Below are 10870 nucleotides of genomic sequence, written 5' to 3' on the forward strand. Positions count from 1 at the left end.
CAGAGGCGGTGCTTACAGCACTGGATGTTCCATCGCGCGCATGCGCAGGTCGAGATCTTTATACCAACAAAGTCACCTGTGACACCTGGGTGACTCCGGGAATGTATATATTCCGGAAGTCACCAGAGGTTCTGTTCCTTCTATATTCTCGCGGACTAGCAGGTCGCACACATTGTTGTGTGCTAATATACCATTAGCTTGTCGCAAGTAGCTCGTACCTAAGGGTTGGTGCTTCGATTTGACTTCGACCACCAAGGGCTGCGACTTGCAATTCGTTCGACTTGGCTGCGGCCAGTAAGGGGTGAGTAAAGTGTGAAGGCTACGCGTAGCCCGAGGCTACCGCGGAAGCTAATTTCACCTTTCCACCTTGCTTTGATTAGATCAGGCGGCGGCTGGGTTCACAGTCGCCGTGTTATTCTTTCGTTCGCACCGTTGCTTGTGTGTTTCGCTAGCCCGGTTGCTAATTGTATGCTCGAATGTATTGTCTTTCTAGCATTGTGCACTGTTGATCGGGTGCTACGTTCGCCCCGACCGGTTGCCTACTCTGATTTAATCGATAGCGCCGCCACAGTACTTTGTAGCATTGTCGCACTGTTGCTCGGCTGCTGAGTAGCCTAGAGCGGCTGCATAGGCTACTTAATTTGCTCGTCAGGTGCGGCTTCGGGTCAGAAGCCTCTTTCACTGTTGTTCGCACCGTTGCTTGTGTGTTTTTCGCTAAGCCGGTTGCTAATTGTATGCTCGAATGTATTGTATTTCTAGCATTGTTGCACTGTTGATCGGGTGCTACGTTCGCCCCGACCGGTTGCTTACTTTGATTTAATCGACAGCGAGCGGCTTGGGGGTACCAAGCCGCCGCCACAGTACTTTGTAGCATTGTGAGTAGCCTAGAGCGGTTGCATAGGCTACTTAATTTGCTCGTACCAGTGGTGAGCCGTGCCACACACTAGTATGCTGTATACACTGTATGCTGCTGTATTGCTCGCCGGTGGACGAATTAGTTTCCTAAATCGCCTTCACCGTGTTATTTTAGCCGTGTCACACTGTTGCTCGTGTGTAGGCTGCTGTAGTGTGTCGCCAGTTGGCAGCTTAGTTTCACGGCACGGGTGTCGTGTCTGTGCCGCTGTGTTATTATAGCCGTGTTGCACGGTAGCTCACGCCTTAGCCTGACTGCATAGGCTACTTAATTTGCTCACCAGTGAACGTCGTTGCCGTCACCAAGAGCCGCTGACACTGCCAGGGGACTGCAGATGGAGAATAGCATTTTGGCTAATTCTAGCATTTTTTAACCCATGTATGATCATGTGGTTTATTGATTTGCACTGTCCCCTTCTTAAGTAAACTGAATTCAATTGAACTGTGTTATTTAGGGGGTCGTGGGTGCGCTCTCGTAAAGCTCGATTGCCTAGCCTACTGTAATTATGCTCGCCAGTGGGCAGCATAGTTTTACACAACAGGTCGCATTGTTGCTTGGGTGCTCGCCTAAAGCTCGATTGCCTAAAGTCTACTGTAATTGTGCTCGCCAGTGGGCAGCATAGTTTTACACCGCCACCGTTTTATTCTAGCGGTGTCGCACCGTGGCTCGGTTGCTCTCGCCTGAAGCCCGGTTGCATACATTAGTTGCTAGCCAGTGAGCGTCTTATGTTTCCAAGGGCCGCCTTCACTGTGTTATTGTAGCTGTCACACAGTTGTCGTGTCTGCGCAGGCTACTGTAATTGCTCGCCAGTGGGCGCTATAGTTTTGCACCGCCGCTGTATTATTCTAGCGGTGTCGCACCGTGGTTCGGTTGCTCTCGCTTGAAGCCCGGTTGCATACCTTATTCGGATTACATATTTTAATTGGCTCGACAGGTCGCGTCGTTGCTTGGGTGTGCTCTCGCCTAGAGCTCGATTGCCTAGCCTACTGTAACTTGCTCGCCAGTGGGCGGCAGGGTTACACTGCCAATGTGCTATTCTAGCGGTGTCGCACCGTGGCTCGGTTGCTCTCGCCTGAGGCCCGGTTGCATGCCTTAGTCGGATGCATATTTTAGCTGGCTCGACTTTTGGCTAAATTCTAGCATGTTTACTGTAACTTGCTCACCAGTGGGCGTAGTTGTACGCCGCCACTGTATTATTCTAACGGTATCGCCCTTCTTATATGTCCATGGGTGTCGCACCGAGGCTCGGTTGCTCTCGCCTAAAGCCCGGTTGCATACGTTGGTTGCTCGCCAGGGAGCGTCTTGGGTTTCCAAGAGTCGCCTTCACTGTGTTATTTTAGCTGTCACACGGTTGTCGTGTCTGTGCAGGCTACTGTAATTTGCTCGCCAGTGGGCGCTATAGTTTGCACCACCGCTGTATTATTCTGGCGGTGTCGCGCCGCGGCTCGGTTGTTCTCGCCTGAAGCCCGGTTGCATACCTTAGTCAGATGCATATTTAGTTGGCTCGACAGTGGGCAGCTTGCGCCTTCATGGCCTCCATACAGGGAATGGCCATGTCAAGTGCCCTGCAGGTCTCAGGGTTGAGCACCTGAGGGAAGCGCTGTCAGATAACCCATGCATGAACTGTAGTTTCATGTCTCAGGCACTTAGGTTGCTAGGTAGAGGCTCTTCTACTAGCCTCCAACCAGCTCATGGTACAGTGGCAGTGAGTAACCTTGCGGCTGGGCATCCTTCCTACTACAGGGGATGACATGCTGTCCACAGCTGCGTCCTGTAACCTCTTACAGGTGGGCAGCTCGGCTAGAGGGTCAGTGTCCGTCCGTGACTCGCAAGTATGGGGTTAGATGAAGCTCTGGTTTCATCTGCACCCACGAATGCCTTCTTTTTGGCAGGCCCTCAATCCTCCGTTTCTGTGTGCCTCCCTCTGAGCCTTATTCCGCTGAGCTCCGTAGATGCTGGCCAGATTTAAGGGCTCTCTCCCATCACACTAGTGACAGCAGAGCTCTGGCAGCCATGCATAATGCTGATAGTTAGGGCTCGGACTGGTTAGCTCCGATTGAGCCTGCTATAGCATCCCTGGTTGTCTCCCCAGACGAGGCTCTGAGAGCCGATGTGCGCTGCTCTCGGCCCCAGTGCCGGATTTCAGGCGACCTCCTTACTAGGAGTTACGACGTTGCTGCCTTTGTGGGCCATCTGGTTTGCATTACGACTTAGGGAGCTAATAATAATAATTTGAATTTATATAGCGCCTTTCAAGGTACCCAAGGTCGCTTCACAAGGAAAGGGGCTAGGCGCGCCGCCAGGGTTGGCTGGCGCGGTCGTCCCAGTCGGAGAGGTGTCGACAGACCCTCCGTTCTCTTCCAGCGATCCCAGGCCAGGCGTTCGGCCAGCTGCTCTTCAGGCCAGGTGCGAAGTGTTCAGGTTGACCAGGCTAGACAGTAGTTACACGCTGCGACGTGCACCTCTGCCTGATTCCAGGCCGGGAACCTCTGTGGTACCCCGTGCCAATAGCTTCGACCACGTTCAGGTGGACAATCAAGGGGCCAGTGCTTCTCAGCACATTCTGTACAGCGCCGTAACACTGCGCTACAGCTGCATTTCAGGCGCCAGGAGGTCGGCGTCCAGCCTCCGCCCTCCCCCAGAGTCCCTGGGGGTGCTACTCGGGGCTCGGTAGGTTCTACTCAACCGAAGTTCAGGTACCAGGAGGTGGGGCGGGGTCGCCCCGTTCTGGACTAAGACGGCGGAATCAATGCCTCACGATTCTTCCTTTCCCCATGCTGCGTGTTGCAGGTGTCCTCCAGTCTATCGCTCAGGCGGACTGGGTTGTGTCATAGCCCTGAAAGATGCTACTTTCAAGTCCCTACTGCCCAATGTCACAGGTGGTCCTCCCCTTTGCATTTCTGGGCAAAGTGTACCAGTTCAGGGTTCCTCCGTTTGGGCCGTCCCTGGCTCTGCGGATATTAAACAGTGTGTGGCAGCATCCCTGCCACCATTACAGCTCAGCTGGTGCTCGAGTCGGCGGCCATGCGAGCCTGCCTTTCTCTGTAGCGCGTAGCTACCGTTCAGCAGCTACTACAGCACTCCATGCAATGGAGGCTGCTGGAGTACAGCCTCTTCCTTCGACTGATAAGTATGCTGACCTCAGCATAATCTAATTATCATTATCCAAGCTGTCCAAGTTCCAGGTGTCCGGAACGCAGCGATAGAAAAGGGCCACCCCCGGGGAGTGGAGACTCCATCCGGAGGTGGTGGGCATGATTGGGACAAGTATGGCAGGGCAGTGGCATATCTCTTTGCTTCCGAAGAGATGACCCACTGTCCCCCTGGGTTCTCCTAGATGGAGAGGACCAGTCCCCTAAGGCAGGATGCTCTGGCTAATGCTTGGCCAGTCATCCTGCTTTGTGCATTTCCTTCGCACCGTTGCTTGTGTGTTTTTCACTAAAAGCCCGGTTGCTAATTGTATGCTCGAAGGTATTGTCTTTCTAGCATTGTTGCACTGTTGATCGGGTGCTAAGTTCGCCTAGACCGGTTGCTTACTTTGATTTAATCGACAGCGAGTGGCTTGGGGTAGAGCCAAGCCACCGCCACAGTATTTGTAGCATTGTCGCCTAGAGCGGTTGCATAGGCTACTAATTTGCTCGTCAAGTGGGCGGCTTCGGGTCAGAAGTCGCTTTCACTGTGTATTGAGCTGTGTCCCACCAGCGTGGGCTCTCACCTAAGCCTTGCGTGCATAGCTTACTTATTGCTTGCCAGTGGATGAGCCGTGCCACACACTATGTGTGTAGCTTTTGTTACTGACAACACTGGATGGGGTCCAGCATTGCAGTTACAGCCTACGTTTGGTGGCTCCACATTGGCCAGGAAGGCCATGGATCCCAGCGTTACTAAACTCCTCAAGGAGAGCCTTGGTGCCTTCCAGGGAGACAGGACCTTCTGTCTCAGGTAGGCGGACACATGTGGCACCCGAACTCGGGGCGCCTGCAGCTGTGCGTGGGGCTCCTGGTAACCAGGACCCACTGTTGACGTATTGCGACCAGTCAGAGGTCCATACCGTTTTAACTTCAGGGGCACTCGCCACTACATGGCGCTATGCAGACAGGTGGAAGTTGTTTTCACAGTGGTGCATGGCACATGGCGAAGTCCCATGGACTTGTTCAGTGATAGTGATACTACACTTTCTGCAGTCTGTGTTGGGCAGCAGGACAGCTGCTTCCACCCTGTGCGTCTATGTGGCTGCGATATCGGCCGCACATGCAGGGGTGGACAACCAGACGGTAGGGTCCCACTACCTAGTCAGGCCAGAGGCTTCATTCAGCCACCATGACCCCTGAGGGCACCATCATGGGACTTACAAGTAGTCCTGAGGGCCTTAGGTCTACCCCCATTTGGGCCGCTGAGTCAGGCAGACCTGACGCGGCTGTCTATGAAGACGGCATTCCTCCTTGCCATTGCGACTGCAATCGGTCGGTGAACTCCATGCCTCGGCAGTGAGCCAGGCGTGCTTGCTCTGGCATGCAGAAGGGTCAGGAGTGGTGCTCTCGCCAAATCCATCCTTCCTATCCAAACGATTGTCTCCCCACCATGTAAACCAATCGATCGAGTTGGCTGCTTTCAATCCCCTGGGCTCACCAGGGGGTGCAGAAAGAACGTCAGACCCACTGTGCCCGGTGCGGGCGCTTAGGGCATAGGTTGTGGCAACAACCAGCTTGCGTAAGACAAATACCTCTTTGTCTGCTATGGGAGCTGCAGGAAGGGGGCTGCCCTGTCCAAACAGAGACACTCCCACTGACTTGTGGAGGTGGTCTTGAATGCATATAGAGCACAGGGGCTCCCCATGCCTTGGCCGTTGAGTGCCACTCTACCAGGAGTATGGCTACATCAGGGGCTGCCTTGAAGCGGATTTCACGGCAGGACATTGCGCCACGGCTACATGGTCTTCATCATGTACGTTGCGCGGCTCTACAGAGTAAATGTGCTGCACCTCATCCGGTGGGATGACAGCTGTCTTGTTGATGGCTGCAAGCCCTTAATTGATGAGTACTCTTCATGACCTTTTTGGTATAAGTCATCCAGTGCTGTAAGCACCGCCTCTGGCGGTCAGTAGGAACGAAATAGAACGATAGTTACGTATGTAACTACGGTTCTATGAGTTCCGGATGACCGCCAGAGTTCTCTGTCACTCAGACTTCTCAGACACCGCGAGAAGATCCAGTTGGAACAGAACCTCTGGTGACTTCCGGAATATATACATTCCCGGAGTCACCCAGGTGTCACAGGTGACTTTGTTGGTATAAAGATCTCGACCTGCGCATGCGCGCGATGGAACATCCAGTGCTGTAAGCACCGCCTCTGGCGGTCATCCGGAACTCATAGAACCGTAGTTACATACGTAACTATCGTTATATGTTGTGTGTGGATGTTCATACCCAGTTCTTGGGGTGAAGTTGATGTAATCCCGATGATTCCTGCGCCACCGAAAGCGAATGCAGGTGGGTCTGTGGAAGCTCACCAGTCCCTGAATGATCCTGGTGCGCTCCTGACTGCCTGCAGAAAAATCTCAGTCTCAGTTGGTGAACACAGGAATGTGTAAATTTAAACATAGGCTAGATTCAATATTCTGAAAAGGATATATTTGTCCCCCTAAAAAAGATTTATGAAAGAGAACCCCCTTCTTCCCAAAGAGGTACGGATAACAGTTCAGGCGGTAGAAAGTTGGAAACATTTCCTTCTGACCTGAAACTACATATACTGTGTTTCCCAACAATTTCACACACCCCTAAAGTGGACCCTACCATCTTAACCTTCCACTCAGTGGCCTTTGACAAGTCACTGGGGCAGACAACACAGGAAGGTTATCTGGTATAAGCAAGGCAACCTCGCTAGCAGGACGCACTCCAAGCTGATGAAGATATTATCGTTGTTCAGCAGATGCTTTTGGATGAAGCAGAAGTGACCGAAGGGATGCTGTCAACACTGACTTTGTTTGCATGTGCAGCTTACTCACCAAAGTGTATCTACATAAAGACTGAGAGCCTTACTGCATTAGATTCCATTATACTTCACTGGGGACCTGAATGTTATCTTTTTCTTTACAGAAATAAAGACATTTCCAACAGAAATGTATGCAGAAAAGGCACAAAAGTATGCACAAAAATATATCAGAATGTAGGAAATTAAGTGTTTGACGTTAAAAATGTTCTGCTTAATGTGGCCACAAAACATTTTTAAACAACCTATGCCCATGGCTATAAAGCATTATTGGTAGGATTCACCCCCTTCAACTTATAATTGTATTTATATCATCTCTTTTTCCTATGTGACTGGAACCAAACAAAGCTGGTCCTTATAGAGATAGTATTTCTTACTGTAGTCGGCAGAGATGCTGACGGGAACCCGGACGTAGCGACCGGGCTTGGGCCACTTGCAGCCTGCGGCCGTGCAGGTGTGAGCGTTCCTTCTTCGATCTGGCATGATGTCGCCGTCCACCAGTCTGGCTCCTACACAACAAAAGATTAACACACTTCCATTTCCTAGTCACAGCAGGAACACTGTAAAATGTAGGAAGACTCAACATTTCAAGGTAACTGTCTGCTCTATATCTTTGAGTTTTGAGGGTCAAAACTTAAACTTTTAAAGCAATAGTGCGTAACTTTTTCATATTAATGTTACTTGCATATAAGCCACAATTTGTTGATACAAAGTTGATCAAGCCTATGAGCTCCACAAAACTCTCTGTATTTCTCAATAAGCATTTTTAGGTATAAAATCCATACGCGATCACCGAAGGCTTACCTCATCTGGATGCCCCGATACAGTGTTGTTGTTATAATTTAGATTACCTCATGGGGGAAAACGTTTCAAGTTTTAAGATCTACAAACTGAGAATTCTAAAAAGTAAAAGTTAAGCAAACTTATTTATTTTAGCCTCAAAGTTTTTCAGACAGTTTTAACACTGTTTAATTCAGCATCAACATTTTGACTGACTTTGTTTTGTTTTCTGTAACCTATGGCAGATAATATGTTGGAACTATAAGATTTGTTTGAAACTATTAGTTTGTATACGTTTTTATATAAAAATATATTTTTATTATATATGGATGATAAGTTTTCAAAAAAATAGATCATTAGTTGGCTGTAGGCAGTTTTCCTCCAAACTTAAGCGTTTTAGACTTAGCCTCAAAACTTAAAAATCAAGTGAAGACAGTTACCTTGAACATTTGAGTTTTCTTTACTTTGTTACTTCTATATTAAATCTAGAGTGACATGTTTGACGCCATGATACTGTAAATGATGCCTTCATTATTTCTTAATTATGTATCTGGTACAACAATACATTAGTAAATTGACCTAACAATGAACTGATCATGTTTCCTTACCTGTGCCTTCGTTAGCTTCGGCGATTGCAACAGAGACGTCTGAAAGCAAAAAGAGAAAACATCGTAAACCAGGAGTCGTTCACCTCAAGTTTGATTAGAAACAGAATGAAAATATTCAACTCACCTCTTTTGACGACATTATCAGCTGCACTCTGCAACACAAAGGCAATTTTTTTAAAGATCATATGCTATTTAATTGATAACAGGAATTATCCCAATATTAGCTTTTTCAATACTTTGAACCAATACTCTCAAATTCTACCACTACAACTACTTTCCATAATCCTTCTTAGCACTATTCTGAAAGTTATTACGGAGGGATTGGTTCATATGTGGTTCATTGACGAAAACAGATTTTTTTAAGACCTTTTTAAAAAACTGTATCCAAAATCTGTTATGTTGAAACGTTGGACACTAATATGTCTGTAATCAACTTGCAAAGTTTCATGATGATATCTACATATGTAATTCTATAATATTATAAATTTTTTCTGTAATTTAACATAAAAAAGGGAAAATTTCATATATTCGAGATTCATTGTCCAACTTGAAAAATGGAAAGTGTCCATTTAATTTTGATGATAACGCCTGGAAATCCAAAATTCAGCACCTTTAAATAAGATAATATTACATAAAAATGATCATTCCAATGTTCTGAGATACTGGATTACTGATTTCCATGAATTTTCCATGATATTCAAAATGTTTTAGATGCACTTGTGTAAGTAAAAAAAAAAGACCCTATTACCTGCAGTGTCTTAGCTGAAAGGCTCAAAAAATAAATTGAATAATCTTAGAAATATTCTTACCGCCAATGTGAGGAAGACGATGATGATGAAGACTGGAGTCATGGCGTCAATGGTTAGGAGTTGACCTGTCTTGATGCTGGAGGCAGCAGCTCTTATATACAGTAGATCACAGGGTGATGCTAGTAAAGCTGTCACTCAAACACAGTAAAAAAGAGGCTGGCACTGATTCTCTTCCCATATAACCTGCTAGACAAGGTCTGAAGATGTTTTCCCCTTTGGACACTAAAGGTCATTGTTCTTGTTCACACAAACTGATGGAGGGGATAAGAGCTTGACAGTAACACAAAGAAAACTAAAGAATTTAGTTTTTTCTCTCATCATGTGACTCATAAATGTCATCTTGTTAAAGAAACAAGCTGGTAATTTCAATAATATCCTTGTGGGTGACAATCATCAGATGAAAAACGTATCAAGGCAACCGTGAACTGCTTAAACTATCATTCTTAAGTTTGAAGAGAAAAACTGTAACTAATTACATTTAGTTATCATTCATATGTAATATACTAACTTCAAGTTTAGAGTTCTAAAAACTAAGAATTTAAAACATTGACCGTGAGTTCACTTCAAAAGCTTTGGAGTCTGGTCAATTTTTTTATGAGATGCGAGTGAATCTCATAGGCACCCCAGGTGTGGAAAGTTGTTTGAAACATATACTAACATTGTAAATGCATGAGGTTGAAATGTGCTCCTGGTATGAACAACCAAATTACATTTCCTGTGCGTTTCTTCCATGCTCAGTGTGGCCCTATAGCGTCAAAACTCATAAATCTAGGGCAGACAGATGCTTTGAAATTTGGAGCAAATTTAAAGTTTTGAGCAGTGCCGGCCCGAGACATAAGCAAACTAAGCGGTTGCTTAGGCACCCTGACCGCCGGTGTCAGGATTGTACCAAAATGGCAGGCCAGAACCCAATAGCACGACAACAAGCAGTTCAGGTATAGCAACAAAGTTTAATGAGAAATCAAACCAGGTGGTAGCGAGGCAACAAGTCCAAGAGGGGCAGGCAAAGGGATAATCCAAAATCCAAAAGGCTGGGTCAAAACACGAATAGGCGGGCAGGTAAACAGGCAGGAATTCAGAATGGGCTGGAGAGCAATGTAACACAAAGACAATCTGGCAGGGAACTGAGGGAATGAACCGGTATATATACACTGTGGGGCTAATAGCTGATGGGGAGCAGGTGAGTGTGGTTAGGCCAGGTGGAAGTAATCAGCAGGGAGTGCAGAGCAGGGGGGAGTGGCCGGGTCTGAAATGACAAGAGAGTTAATATGGGAACAGACAAATGACAAAAAACTAAATTGTGGCTGAAGTAGTGACAGAACCCCCCCCTCTAGGGACGGCTCCTGACGTCCCACCAGGCTGATCAGGATGGTCCCTATGGAATGTGGTGATGAGGTCGGGGTCCAGGATGTGGCGAGCCGGGACCCACGAGCGCTCCTCAGGACCATAACCCTCCCAATCAACCAAGTATTGGAAACCCCTTCCCCGTCGTCGCGACCTGATGAGACGATGAACCGAGTAGGCAGGCCCTCCATCAATGAGCTGGGGGGGCGGCGGGGGTCTGGAGGAGGGCTGGAGCTGGGACTCTTTAACGGGTTTGATCTTGGATACATGGAAGGTGGGATGGATCCTCATGGAGCGAGGAAGACGGAGACGGACTGCAGCAGGATTGATGACTTTATTGATGGAGAACGGACCCACAAACCTGGGAGCCAACTTCCTAGACTCCACCCGGAGCGGAAGGTCCCGTGTAGACAACCAAACCTTCTGAC

Source organism: Ammodytes marinus (genome assembly GCF_949987685.1).
Source record: "Ammodytes marinus genome assembly, chromosome: 3".
Lineage (NCBI taxonomy): Eukaryota > Metazoa > Chordata > Actinopteri > Uranoscopiformes > Ammodytidae > Ammodytes > Ammodytes marinus.